General features: G+C 48.1%; 1 long non-coding RNA gene across 1 annotated transcript in view; it reads right to left on the bottom strand.

Annotated features, from left to right (window-relative positions):
- Positions 1-13,380, bottom strand: part of LOC138757236 (uncharacterized) — a 39,622-nt gene extending 26,242 nt beyond the window's left edge. The window contains exon 1 of the long non-coding RNA XR_011353443.1: positions 13,062-13,380. This is a non-coding gene — a long non-coding RNA (uncharacterized lncRNA). The remainder of the gene's footprint in view (positions 1-13,061) is intronic.
- Between the last annotated feature and the right edge of the window lie 2,001 nt (positions 13,381-15,381).

The following is a 15,381-nucleotide window of genomic DNA, read 5'->3' as shown; positions in this document are numbered from 1 at the left end:
ACAGATCAGAAACACTCGAGGAGGCAGGTGCAGATCTGTTGATGACTATTGTCCACAGAAGGCTTCATGATTAGAAATACAGAGGGTGCACCTCAAGATGAAAACCACTAGTTTGCCACAGAATCAGGATGGCCAGATTACAGTTTGCCAAGAACTATTTAAAAGAGCCTGCAGAATTCAGGAAAAAAGGTCTTGTGGAAAGATGAAACCAAGATTAACTTGTATCTGAATGATGGCAAGAGCAAAGTGTGGAGGTCTATAAAACTACCCAAATTTAAAGCATTTTACCTTTGCCATGGTTTGCATCTTGCAGTTTTGCCTCTGTATTTCTCTTAATGAAATCTATTGACACATCCATATCTGCCTCCTGAAAAATATTTCTGATCTGTTGCACATATGTTTGGGGAGTTTTCTTCATGACGACGAGAATCCTTCTGTGTGTGATTACTGAGCTCACCATACACTTGTTCTTCTTAATGATGTTTCAAACAGTTGATTTTGGTAATCCTAAAGTTTGGGCAATGTCTCTTATTGTTTTAATCCTGTTTATCACCCTAGTAATGGCTACTTTGACTTTCATTGGCACAACTCTGGTCTCCATGTTGAAAAATGGCAACTACAGACTCCAAAGGTGATGAAAAGCTAAGAAGCAAACCTAGTTCTGTCATACCTGCACCGATGAAGCGATTAAACATACCTGAGTAATCACAAACACCTGTGGAGCTAAATGTCCCAAACATCATGGTGTCCTGAAATGAGGGGACTATGTATAAAAAGTGTGTAATTTCTACATGGTTAAAGCTAAATGTATATAAATAACTTTGAATAAAACCTGGAATGTGCACTTTAATTACATATGAATTGTTTGATTACAAATTTAAAATTATGGAGCACAGGGACAATAAAAGAAAAAAAAACTTTGCCCCAAGCAATTCAATTTTAGCTGCACCGTGCTATGAAAATTCACCTGAATTTGTCTTTGAACGAATATTGAGGATCTCTTCCTAGTGTCTAATTTTGACCTTCATTTGAAGTGAAAATATTCTCACTTTCTCATTTTTATTCATGATCTTAAAGACCCAAATCCTTTGAGTGAAGATATTAACTTTGATTTCCCTATACTATCAATATTTCATATCTTTTGCCCATTCTTTGACATTAGGAATAAAAGTCAGGAATTACCTGTTAGATGTAGTTGCTCACTACTATAACTTTGTGTCATGACATTTTAGAGTAATTGAAAACTAGTCTTTCCCCCACCCCCCTTTCTACCCTATCCACACTGACCATCAACTGTCCATTGCAGTTAACTGGGATTCACTACTAGTGTGTTGTGTTGATGGCTGTCACCACCCCCATTGGCTCACATGTAACCCTGGTTTCCCGCTTAAACCCAGAACCCTTCTGAAGACTACTGTGAAACCCTACCCATAGTTATAAGCTAATAAAAGCATTTGTTCTCCCTCCAGTCGTGAGAGCTTTCATTCACGCTACAATTTTATTAGCTTATTCCCTAAATGATGGAAGCGCTAATCAAGCCAGGTATGCTGTTGATAGACCCTCTGTCCCTCAACATGGCTGAGGAGTTCATGTACTGGCTAGACTATTTCCAGGCCTACCTGAATGCAACCAGAGACATCTTCCACACCAATGAACTCAGGAGGTTTGCACTCATTTTGAGGGTAGGAACGAAAGGGTATGCAGTCATCAGGGACTGCTCTACATATGATGCTGTCAATGAGGCTTTGAAAGCTAGGTTCCTGAAGTTAAAAAATGAGGTGTCAGTGAGGCACTGATTCGCTCTGCACTGCCAATGGCCAGGAGAGACCATCGATTACTACCTGCTGGATCTGTGGACGCTTGTCAAGAAGTTAAAGTATGAAGTGGCTACAGGCTGCATTCGTGAGGAAGAACAGATCCAGGACACTGTAGTTGTGGGGGTCCACTCAAGGTTCCTGAGGCAGCGGCTGCTCGAGTCAGGAAAGAAGACTGTCAAACTGACCCTGAAGCCGAAAGGCCTTCCAGACTCACGCTGACAGGAAGTCCTCCCTATGGTGCTCCATTTCATCCGTTCGCTACTATGTATCATGACCAACGCTACTCCTCACGAACTACTATTCCATTTCAAAAGAAGGTTGGCATCAGGAACTACACTCCCAACCTGGCTCGCCACTCCTGGTCCAGTCCTTCTCAGGAAGCACGTGAGAAGAAGAAAGACCAGTGGAAAGGGTAAAACTGTTCTACACAAATCCCACGTACATATATGTGGAGTACCTGGATGGCGTGGAGGACACCGCCCCCATCAGGGACGTGGCACCCACCAGAACAGAGGGTCCATTGCCTCAAGTGCTCTGACAGGGCTTCAGGGGATCCGGTTCAGGAGAAAAGTGCTTCCCCCTTCACCATTGAGTGGGAAACCCAGCCCACCTCTCCTCCCTCACAAGGGGACCAGGAGACCACCAGGATCTCCATACCCCCGGGCTCCTTAAATCTGTAAATTTGTAAATAACTGTATATATTTCAGCTTTTTTTTTCTGAACCCATGTTCTCTGTCTTCATTCACAGACCCTGAATTCTACAGGAAGGGGTGAAGGCAGTGAACTGGGATTTACTGGTAGGGTATTGTGTTGATGGATGGAACCACCTCCTGGCTCCTCCCCCATCTGCTCACATATAACCCTAGTTTTCCACCTAAACCCAAAAACCTTCTGAAAACCACTGTGAAACCTTACCCATAGTTATAAGCTAATAGTAGGATTTGTTCTCCCTCCAGCTGTGAGAGCTTTTATTTGCACTACACTCATCCATACTGATCCTATTTACCACCCTTATGTGGATAATTTCTGGGAGTTTTATCTTGCTGAAGATAGATGTGTAATGTTTGCTTTCCATAAACATGGCATTCCTTGCAAATGAAATGGTGGTGAACCACTGTTATGTTATGATTGGCTGCTGCCGGCTGTATACACCTCCCTAGACCGATCCTACTCTCAGCCCTTTGCATGCTCCCCTTCATTCTGCCTTTCTCATTCAATGAGGTGGACGGCTGTCCTATTCTACAGGTAATAAAAGCCAATGAGTTTCACAACTTCAGTCTTTTGTGATTATTGATAGTGCATCAGTTTTATTAACTATATATTTTCAAGAAAGATGGAACAATACCTGAAAGCCAAGAAGCTCAACATAGACCTTCGATCATCTGACACTCTGAACACATTCAAACTCTGGCTATGCTGTTTTGAAGAATTTCTGATGGTGGCCGCGGACGTTGTCACCATGTATGAAAATTGATTGAAGATCCTCTTCTCGCGAGTTGGACCCCTGGCATTCCTGATGATCATCGATGCCTGATCATACATCACGGCCATGGAGATATTGAAGGCCCAGTATTGCAGGAGGTTAAATGAGGTCTATGCCAGGCACCTCCTGACCACTAAAGAGCAGCGACCTGTGAGTCAAGCGCTGAGTACCTGCGGGCCCTCCTGAACCTATGCAGAGCCTTTGACTGCAAGGCCATGATGTCCATTCAGAACACTGAAGATCTCATCTGGGATGCTTACATAGCTGACATCCACTCCAGGTACATAAGGCAGAGACCCCTGGAACAAAAAGTACTTGATCTACAGAGGACAGCTGAACTGACAGAGATGCTGGAGGTGGCCCTCCAAAACTCAGATGATTATTCGGCCTCCTCTTAGTCACCGCGGGTGCTGGTATCTTGGGATGGAGGATCTTTCTGTGCCATGAGCGACTGGTCACTGACACCATCCCACTCCTCTAGTGACCAGACCTCAGCCACTGTTGTGGATGATCATCCTAAATGCAGCTTCTGCAAGCAGGGTAAGCACCGAGGAAATGCTGCCCTGCCAAGGAGGTGAGATGCACTAGGTGCAGGAAAAAAGGACATTAAGCCAAAGTGTGCCAGTCCAATCTATGAAACCTAGCAGCACCATGAGCAGACAGTTGCCACTCCGGACAGCGCAATTGACAATTCTCCATGTGCGAGTCATGGGGCCACCACCTTGGGCCGTGCAGCAAACACCATCTTTTTAGTCATATGGCACCAGGAAGGAACATTGAACGCAGCCATCTTGGTATCGTGAACACTCATCGGACTCAGATAACGAGTCTATACTGGCCTCCATCAGCCTGAATCAAGAGGAACCACACAAATTCACCAGGTCCTTGATGGACCATGCCATGTTACGAACTGTTTATTTGATAGCTGGAATTCAGAAAGTTTTATTCACCCATATACCGCTAAGCACCTATCCCTTAAGGTATGGCCTACCAAATACAAGATATCACTTGCGTCCAAATCCCATGCGGTGGCCATCCATGGGTCCTGCGTAATGACCCTGACCATTGGCGAAATAGTCTAAAAACATTTCAGGTTATGCATCATGTCATAAATTTGTGCCCCCTTGCTACTGGGGCTGGACTTTCAATGCCATATTCTGAAAGTTATATTGAAATTCGATGGGCCCCATTCACCCCCCCCCTCCCCGTTTGCAAGGAACAGTTCACACATGCAGTTCTCTGCATGCAACCTGTGGCTTCTCGACTCTCAAGGTTGAGCCCCTCCCCTTGCGGTTTGCCAACCTTACCTCCGACTACAAGCTGGTAGCCACCAGGAGCAGATGGTATTTTGCCGCAGACAAAATATTCATTAAATTGGAGGTTCAGCATTTGTTGGGCGAGGGTATAATTGAGGACAGCAATAGCCCTTGGAGGGCACAAGTGGTTGTGGTAAAGAACGGCGAAAAGAATAGATGATCATCGATTATAGTTGGTTCGCACAGCTTGATGCATACCCCCTTCCCCGCATATCTGATAAGGTCAGCCAGATTGCGCAATATTGGGTATTCTCCATGATTTACCTGAAGTCGGCGTATCACCAGCTCACAATCCACCCAGAGGACCGCCAGTATACTGCATTCAAGGCGGATGACTGCCGCAATCACTTCCTCTGGGTCCCTTTCAGTGTCACCAATCGGGTGGTGGACCGCATTGTGGCTCACTATAAACTGCAGGTCATTTTCCCACACGTTGATAATGTGACCATCTGTAGCCACAACCTGCATAATCACAATGCAAATCTCCATAAATTCCTCCAGTCAACAAAACTCCTGAACCTTACAATGAGGACAAATGTGTGTTCCAGACAGCACAACTCGTCATCCTCGTCTGCATAGACAAGAACGGTGTCATTGGCCCTGATCCCAAACACTCACAAAGCATTGAAGATACCTCGGGTTCTTCTCATAATAGGCTCAATGGTTTCCTAACTATGCGGACATGGTTCGACCATTGGTCAAAGCCTCCATGTTTCCCCTGCCTGTACAGGCCCAAGCTCCATTTAACTATCTCAAGGATAACATCACCAAGGCAACCATGCATGCCATAGACAAGTTCACACTGTTCCAAGTGGGGAGCAATGGGTCTAACTTTGCCCTGTCTGCCACACTCATCCAAGCGGGAAGACCTGTTGCTTTTTCACCATTCTTCAGTCGAAAGGGAGACCCAGACCATTGTGGAGGCCATGTGCCACTGGAGGCACTACCTCACTGCAAAATGATTCATCCTCCTCACAGATCACCAAGTGGTCATATTTATGTTTAATAATAAGCATATGAGTAAAATCAAGAACGATAAGATCCTCAGGTGGAGAATCAAACTGTCCGCTTACAACTACGACATCCTCTACCGGCCGGGCAAGCTTAATGAGCCCCCAACTGTTCTATCCCATGGGACGTGCCAGTATCCAAATGGACAGACTGCAGACCCTCCATAATAACCTCTGTCACCCCGGAGTGAACAAGCTTTTCCATTTTATTAAAGCTTGGAACCTACCATACGCCACTGAGGAATTATGGTCAATGACTAAAAACTGCCAGGTCTGCGCCAAATGCAAACCACAATTCTACCAACTGGACAAGGTGCTCCTGATCAAAGTTACCCACCCCTTCAAGTGCCTAAGCATTGATTTCAAGGGCCCTTCCACTCCAAATGGAATATCTACTTCCTTACAATCATTGACTAGTTTCCCCCTTGCCATCCTGTGCCAGGCCATGACCACACATACAGTTATCAAGCCCCTCCACACAGTCTTTATACACTCTTTGGGTACCTCAGCTTCATCCACAGCGACCAGGGACCTCATTCATGAGCGATGAGGTGCGACAGTACCTGCTGGCTAGGGGCATTGCCACAAGCAGGACCATCAGCTACAACCCTCGAGGGAATGGCCAAGTGGAAAGGGAGAATGCCATGGTCTGGAAAACATCCTCCTGTCACTGAGGTTACGGGGCTTCCCCATCTCCCAATGGCAAGAAGTCCTCCCAGATGCACTCCACTCCATCCAGTCACTTTTATGTATGGCCACTAACAACACTCCTCATGAACAGATGTTTGGTTTCCCCAGGAAGTCTGAGTCAGGGTCTACACTGCCCGGCTGGCTTATCTCCCCAGGACTGGTATTGCTTTGAAAACAAGGCAGGCAATCTAAGACTGATCCAGTGGTTGAGAGGGTCTGCCTTCTCCACGTTAACTTCCAGTTTGCCTATGTTGTCTTCCCTGATGGGCATGAGGACACAATCTAGATCTGGGATCTGGCTCCATTGGGCACCCCTCCAATCACCACTGACCAACAACAGACACTCTCCTCCCCCCACTACTACCTTAGGGGTCCCTGAGCCTGCAGCTGACTACTCTCCACCCCTGGCTTCTGTTATTACCTATGATGCACCAGCACCACACTCCCTTATCCCTTCACCTGTCTCCCCACCACCCCAATAAACTGTAACCGGTGATGACAGATTGATCCCTCAAGCTGCTCAGGGCACCCCAACCATTACCATGTCAGCAAAGGAGACCCCCTGACAGATTTACTCCATAAAATGTATATATATATATATCTGTTTCATTTTCTTTTCTTCTCACCCCACAGGATCCTTCTTAAAAAGGAGGGGTGAATATGGTAAACCACTGTTATGCCATGATTGGCTGTTACTGGCTGGACATGCCACCCAAGACCGAGCCTACCCAGTGTGACTTGATCAGTCAATGAGGTTGATGGTTGTACCAGTCTCTAGTTAATAAAAGCCGATCAATTTCACAACTTCAGTCTTTTGCGATTATTGATGGTGCATGATCATTATTGTGTGCTTTATAATGAGTCAAGTCGGCGGGTGGGGTAAACCAAACAAAAGACTTTAATAAGCATAACCAAACATGACAAACAAGGATAGAGGGAGAGAGAGCCCATAGAGGTGTCTGCTCCGCACAACCAAACATGACAAATAAGGGTAGAGGAAGAGAGAGCCCACAGAGGTGTCTTCCCCGCACAACCAAACATGACAAACAAGGGTAGAGGGAGAGAGAGCCCACAGAGGTGTCTGCTCCGCGCAACCGAACATGACAAACAAGGGTAGAGGGAGAGAGAGCCCACAGAGGTGTCTGCTCCGCGCAACCAAACATGACAAACAAGGATAGAGGGAGAGAGAGCCCACAGAGGTGTCTGCTCCGCACAACCAAACATGACAAACAAGGGTAGAGGGAGAGAGAGCCCACAGGGGGAGGGGGGGGGTCTGCTCCGCACAACCAAACATGACAAACAAGGGTAGAGGGAGAGAGAGCCCACAGGGGGGGGGGGGTCTGCTCCGCACAACCAAACATGACAAACAAGGGTAGAGGGAGAGAGAGCCCACGGGGGGGGGGGTCTGCTCCGCACAACCTAACATGACAAACAAGGGTAGAGGGAGAGAGAGCCCACGGGGGGGGGGGGTCTGCTCCACACAACCAAACATGACAAACAAGGGTAGAGGGAGAGAGAGCCCACAGGGGGGGGGTCTGCTCCGCACAACCAAACATGACAAACAAGGGTAGAGGGAGAGAGAGCCCACGGGGGGGGGGGGGGGGTCTGCTCCGCACAACCAAACATGACAAACAAGGGTAGAGGGAGAGAGAGCCCACAGGGGGGGGGGGGGTCTGCTCCGCACGACCAAACATGACAGCATCAGGAGCAGAGCAAGCAATACCAGTGGCTGTCTACATGCCCTTTCTTGAGTTACCCCCTGCAACAATATATATACAGTCAACTCAGTTCAGTCCCCGTATTTTGCATGCATTTTGCAAAAGCCGTCTGTTGATGTGGAGGCTTGGGGTACCTTGGCCTAATTTTCTCTACTGTCCATAGTGTCGTCCATCACATCTCCTCTGGTTACCAGGGGAGATCCCGTCAATTCCAGGCTCACGTTCCAAATCCAAGAATGCCAATTTGTCTGGGTTGGTTTGAGATGGGGGGGGGGGTGGGTCTTTTACTGGGAGGATGTGTCATCTGTTGCTCCTGCATATTTTCCCCCTTGAACAAACCAGGTATGATCTAGGTTCCTGGCAGCTTGTTTCCACTATACCCGGGTGGCTGTAACCTTATGGCATCTGCATCCAAAGAATTTGCCATTTGGTCAATGGCACAAGTGGATGGCTGGGTTTATTGTAACTTTTCTTTTGTACCACCCTTCTGTTTAGCAGCTGGGCCTTGACATCCTAGGGGTCCTTTGGTTAGGGTTTCAGAAGTCTCCTTGCCACTGACAGGGTAGTCCTGGCCTGCCTCGACATTAACCATTGCATGACAAGCCCAGGGTGGTATTGCAAGGGACATTTCTTAAGTTGAGTAGGCTGAGGAAGACGTCTGTTTCTCTCCATGGGACTTTTCCATTAGTTTCTTGGCACTTCTCACCACTCTTTCAGCCAGCCCATTTGATTGTGGGTGCTCTGGGCTGCTGGTAATGTGATGAAATCCCATGCTGTCACAAAGTCGTGGAACCTCTGACTGGTAAACTGTCTGCCATTGTCCAAGAGAAGTGTTTTGGGTGCCCCATGTACTGAAAAGTAATGTTTTAGTTTGGTGATGAAGGCCGCAGTAGCTGCAGTAGCTCTCTCTGCTGGTGTGGCTTGGTACTGTTGCACAACGAACAGGAATGTACCTCTTCACCTATGTTCTCTGTCATACCTGGCCAGAAGACAATGTCCCTCACTCTGTGTTTCATCACTTCTGCGCCAGAGTGCCCTCTGTGCAGGATCTCCACGTACGTATTCTGCAGTGTGCTCGAGATGACTGCCCTTTGGCCTTTCATGATCTATAAGCTGTTTGTCACAGTCAGGAGAGAAGGATTGCACTGCTGGCAGCAGGCTGCACTGCTTGGCCAGCCAGCCACCCTTAATGAAGGTGCCCAGGATGTATAGGGTTGTGTTTTCTGCTGTGTGCTATCTTAGTTCATCCATCTGGGCTGAGGATATTTGGGTTACCATCATCACATTGAAAGTGTCCTCTTTCTCAACCTGTGGACCGTGCATTTTCTGGGATCCTGCGATAAAGCATTGGCTAAGTGCATTTCTTTGCCGCATTTGTGTACAAGGGTAATGTGGTATTTCTGGAGCCTGAGCATCCTATGCTGCAGTTTTTCCAGCGCTGCGTGAATTGGCTTGTATATTATGGTCACCAGCGATAAGTAGTTGGTTTCTTCTATGGTGACCGGCCTGCCATAGACATAATCATTGAATTTCAAGCAGGTGAAAACCACCGCCAGTAGCTCTTTTTCAATCTGAGCGAACCTTGTTTCTGTGTCTGTAAGTAATTTGGAAGTGTATGCCACCCGTCCTGCAGGCATGCTGCCCTAGCCTATACTGTGAGGCGACACAGGTCAGCATCACCAATCTATGTACATCATAGTAGGTGAGGACTGGAGGGCAAGTCATGTTTCTTAAGGGCATGGAAGGCATTTTGTTGTTGTTTGTGCCAGATCAATTCAACATCTCTATGAGTCAATTGTCTGAGTGGGGCCATCAGTTCACTGGAGTTGGGGATGAACTTGCCCAAGTAGTGTGCATGGGGTAATGTGGTCTTTTTAGGGCCGCATTGAGGTCCTGTGGATTAATACAAATTTGGATTTCCTGTCCATCTTTTTTCTTGGCGGTCACCATAGAGGATACCCAATCGGTTAGTTCCGAGACTAGAGCGACGATGCCCAAGTCCTGCATTCTGTCCAGCTTGGCCTTGACTTTATCCTTCATTGCTACTGGAATATGGTGCACCAGATGCACTTCGGGTCTTACCCCTGGATTGAGCCACATGGAGTATTTCACCGGCAGCCTCCACGGATCATCTTTGAAATGTTCACCATACTCAGAAAAGATTTTGTGTGAGAAATTGTCCTCAGTTGGGCTTAACTGATGGACCTCTGTGCTGAATGAAACAAGCACTATGTCCATCCATGCACTAAGGCCTAGCAAAGGCATGGCGTCCTCGCAGACCATGAAGAAGGTTAGCACATGGAGCCATCCTTGTATGAAACATGGCAGCCATGCCGTGCCATTGGTCTGGATTCTGCTGCCTCCAAAATCCACTAGGTTTGTAGCCTTGATGTACGGTTAAATCTCCTCAGTGACTTTCATCTCGCCCATCTATCCATTGACTTCCATGGATACAAACATCTCGTTGTTACCTCTAATCCGGATTTCTGCTGGGTTGGCTGCCATTCTCCTGATGAGCCCACCAACGTAGTACTCATCATCGTCGTTGCTCACTCTCTGCTCCAGTTCCAAATGGTCGATGTTCCTCCTGGGTCTTGTCCATTTAGTGGTCTGCTGCCTGGATCTGCAGCACTTTCCACAGTTCCAGCACTGCTAGCCAAATGCTGGGCACATCTCCCTTCTCAGCATGTGGTCTCCGCAATTGCCACATCCTGTCCTGGGTGTGGGGTGGCCTCCTTCCACTGTCTGCTCACTGGACCCACCTGTGTTGCGACGATGCTTGTGGCCTGCTGTTGTGGAGATGCCAGCCTCGGTAGTTTCATAAACCAAGCACATTGCAATTGACTTTGCTAGTGTTAGTTCGCTGTCTTGCAAGAGCACCTTCCACAAATGATTGACGTAAATGCCACAGACCATTCTGTTTTTAATTAGTTTGTTGCGAAGTGTGCCAAAATTGCAGGTTTTCCTCATGATTTTTAAATCATGAGGATTTTTAAAAAGTATCGTCTCACCAGGCTTTTGGTCTCTCATGTTGAATTTGTCCCTTTCCATTGTCACTTTTCTCTAAATTTACGCTTTAAACATTCAGGGTTCTCTCTTGTCTCAGCTGGAGTGGTAACAAGTTTCCCATCATGCACTTTGCCTGCATACCTGTGATAGTACAGGATACTACCACCAATGTATATATTTGTATATATTTACATATATTAATAGTGATTGGCTGAGAGCCGTAGCCACACCCACTGGCAGGTCATAAAGGGATGCTCCTAATCAGACCCAGATCAGTCTGGACTGGTCGACCTCAATGTAATATGTTCCCGTCTTTTGCTAATTAAAAACCTTGGTCTGAGTCAACAAGTCTTTGAGTCATTCGGCGCGCTACAATTTTATTAGCAAAAATTTCAATGGATGGAGTGAATGCTGTGACCAGAATGCTTCAGCATTGACCCGCAGTCAGCTACTGCCCAGAGTGACTTTAGGCACTGGGTGAGGTGCTTCAAGGCATACCTGCAGTGATCAGACCCCATCATGGAGGAAGACACAAACGAGCTATTAGTCCTGATGTCCATGGTGTCAGAAATAAAACTTCTCACACATGAGTCTCTTTAAAACTGATGACACGACAAGCTTTATTTACAAGTCTGCAGAGTTGGACTCAACTGGCTTCTCACCAGTTAAGCCCCGATACATACAGTGCATTGATTTTTATACCCTTATTGTTTGCCCTTCCCCTTCTTATTAATACTGTTTTAATTGGTTAGTATTACAAAAGCATTCTAAGTATAACTGCATTTTTAATTATCACGTTCGTTACGTACGCTGTGAACTCTACATACACTAAATTCTGTTTCTCACCCTTCTTATCAATCTTTTGTCTCCTGCATGTCTCTCACTATGACCATGAAAAGATAGGTTTAAAATAACATATTCAGCTGAACCTTTTGTCCTTGGCTGCTAGTAAGCTCCCTGTCCGTTCTGGCTTCCCTTTTTATGATTAATCATCACATTTTAACTTAAGTCATTTTAACCTAAATTCTCTATATAACACATGGTATCCACGAGGGTCTATGAAAACATCCAGGAAACGACCTCCTACACGGCTGCCATAAATGTGCTGAGGGGATCTACGAGTGGCCTATGAACAAGATCTATGCCAGGCACATGCAAGCGACCAGGAGGCAGCACCTGGTGAGTCCTGCAGAGCCTACCTCCAGGCACTGAGGTTACTGGGTAGAGCTTGAGTGTGCACCAACAACATGGCGGCCGGGATCACCGATGACCTGATCCAGGATGCTTATGTGGCAGGGGTCTACTCTAATGAAGTGAGACAACGATTGCTGGAGCATGGGGGAGACAGTCTGACAAAGACCATTCAAATCACTGAAACAATGGAGGCTGCAGCTCTAAACATGGATACCTATACGCAGGGCTGGGCCCCCTGTTACAATGTGAGTAAAATGCCTGTATTTAACCCAGTCTCCCCATGCCCCGTTGATGGCCTCGCCGCCTCTGTCACACTACCAGACGCAACCCCGAAGTGTTACTTCTGAGGGAGGGAGAAGCAGAGTCGATCCCTGTCCACTGCGAGGAAGGCCCGATACCAGAAGTATGAGAAGAATGGCCACTTCACCACTGTCTGATGGTCCAAAATGGCTGCTGCCAAGCACAGTGCCTCGTGGGAGGCCCAACCTCCTTCCCCAAGTTCAAATCACTCGTCCTCAGACCTCTCATCCAATGAGAGTGAGGAATCGATTGCGTGGCAATGCTTGACGTCACAATGCAAGCACCGCGCGCGGAAGGCGCCTCCCTCGCAACTCTCCATTCTCACCGCTGTGATGCAACACTCCACCCTTGCCGCTGTGACGCTGATCCCTGACATGGATCTCCCCCCTCCACCCAACGGGGCTTGTGAGCCAGCAGGCCCCAAGGGACTGCCTGCATAGACTGCACAGCAACGGTCGCTGCCTCCATAGCCTGCCACCGCTGCCGACTACGATCGGGCCTCAGCACCAGAAGGCCCCACTGACCTGGCTACACCACGAGTATCACAGCCTTCGCAGCTGACTCCGACCGAATGCTGCCACCTCTGAAACTCGCCGCTGACAGCCCGCCCATCCCGATGACGTCAGCGCGTGAGTGTAGCATGCACCACACCAAGGCCCCACGATGCTCCGCCACAACACCAGCGATGCGAGGATCCACCGGGCGGCCCACCCAGCGACGAGTGATGTCATTACATCAGCCCACACTGTCGATACCACAAGCACCAGCCTCACTCCCTGTAATGGTTGCTGCTTCAGTGACATTAAATTAGGATCCGCAACATTCCCTAGCTAAGGCTATGGAAATGATTAAGGTGAACAATCAATGTACTAACTGTCTGTTTGATTCAGGTTCAAGAGAGCTTCATTCATCCAGACCTGGTCCAACGATACATGCTAGCTGTTCACCCAACAGACCAGAAGATCTTACTGGCCACAAGAGCCCATTCAACGGGCATCAAGGGGTATTGTGTGGTGACCTTGAAAGTTCAGGGCATCAAATGTAGAGTTTAAGTTGCTGGTCCTTTCTCAATTATGTGCATCTGTGTAGTTGGGGTTGGATTTCCAATGTTTTTTCAATCAATCTCACTGCACCTCAAGGGTCCCCACTCTCCACTCTCTGTCTGCCACCACTCTACCCCAGAGACATCCTGCTAGCGACAGCCCACGCCAGTCCCTGTGCCCCAAAGCTCCAACTTGCAGCGTCTCCAGCCTCCAGGTCACTCCTCCAGCACATTTCACCAACCTTACCCCTGGCTGGAAACTGTTCACCACTAAAAGCAGGCAGAACAGGTTCTGGGATAGGAAATTTATTAAAAGCAAGGTGCGCAGACTACTGGACTACTGTGGAGGCTGTGATACTCGTGGTGTAGGCAGGTCAGTGGGGCCTTCTGGTGCTGAGGCCCGATCGTAGTCGGCAGCGGTGGCAGGCTATGGAGGCAGCGACCGTTGCTGTGCAGTCAATGAGCCCAGTGCAAGTCGCTGGAGGGCGCAAGTGGTAGTGGTGAAGAATGGGGAAAAGCTGCTGATCATGGTTGACTACAGCCAAACGGTCAACCACTTCACGCTCTTGAACACTTACCCTCTTTCATGAATCACAGATGTGATGAATCAGATCACCCAATACCATGTGTTTTCCACCACTGACCTCCGATCAGTCTACCACCAGCTCCCAATCAGCAAGGAAGACCGTCCTTTCATGGCCTTTGAAGTGAACGGGTGTTTGTACCAATTCCTCAGCATCACGGTTCCAGCATGTAAGGGACCGAATGGTAGACCAGAGTGGCCAAACTGCTACATTCCCGTGTCTGGACAATGTCATCATCTGTGACCACAACCCGCAAGAGCACGACGCCAACCTTGACAAATTCTTCCAAACGGCGAAATGGCTGAATCTGACGTACAATTTCGAGAAGTGTGTCTTCCAGACCATTCGCCTCGCTATTCTAGGTTGTATGGTGGAAAAAGGGATGGTAAAGCTGGACCCAGACCGCATGTGCCCTCTCGTGGACCTTCCACCGCCCCAAACCTAGAAGGCACTCAAATGCTGCCTGGGGTTTTTTTTCCTATTACGCCCAATGGGTCCCACAGTACACTGACAAGGCATGACCACTCATCAAGTCCAATTCCTTCCCCCTGTCAGCAGAAGCCTGAGTGGCCTTCGACCGCATCAAGTCAGATATCACTGCGGCCACTCTGCACGCCATCTACAAATCCATACCCTCCCAGGTGAAGAGTGATGCATCCGACTTTGCACTGACGGCCACCTTAACCAGGCCAGTAGGCCTGTCGCCTTCTTTTCTGGGACCATCCAGGGCCCTGAAAGCCGACACTCCTTTGCCATCGTAGAACCTCAATGGAAGGCGCTTTACACTACTGACCAACCAACACACGGTCTCATTTATGTTTAGCAGCAACCAGCAGGGTAAGATCAAAAACGGCAAGATTGCCAGGTGGAGAATTGAACTCTCTACCTCCAACTACAACATTGTGTATCAGCCTGGCAAACTCAATGACCCGCCTAATGCCCTTTCTCGTGGGACATGCTTCAGTGTACAACTGGATAAGCTGCAGAGACTCCATGAGGAGCTCTGTCATCTGGGGGTCATCAGGTTCGCCCACTTTGTAAAGGCCCGCACTCTGCCCTATACCCTCGTGGAGATCCACTTCATGACCCGAGCCTGCCCAATATGTGCTGAGTGTAAACCCAATTTCTTCTGGCCCAAAAAGACCCACGTCATCAAAGCCACCCAGCCCTTCGAACGTCTCAGTGTAAACTTCAAGGGGCCCTTATCATCGATGAACT

Source organism: Narcine bancroftii, chromosome 3, assembly GCF_036971445.1.
Source record: "Narcine bancroftii isolate sNarBan1 chromosome 3, sNarBan1.hap1, whole genome shotgun sequence".
Lineage (NCBI taxonomy): Eukaryota > Metazoa > Chordata > Chondrichthyes > Torpediniformes > Narcinidae > Narcine > Narcine bancroftii.
The sequence above is the reverse complement of the archived record's forward strand: the minus strand, read 5'-3'. Positions and strand labels throughout refer to the sequence as shown.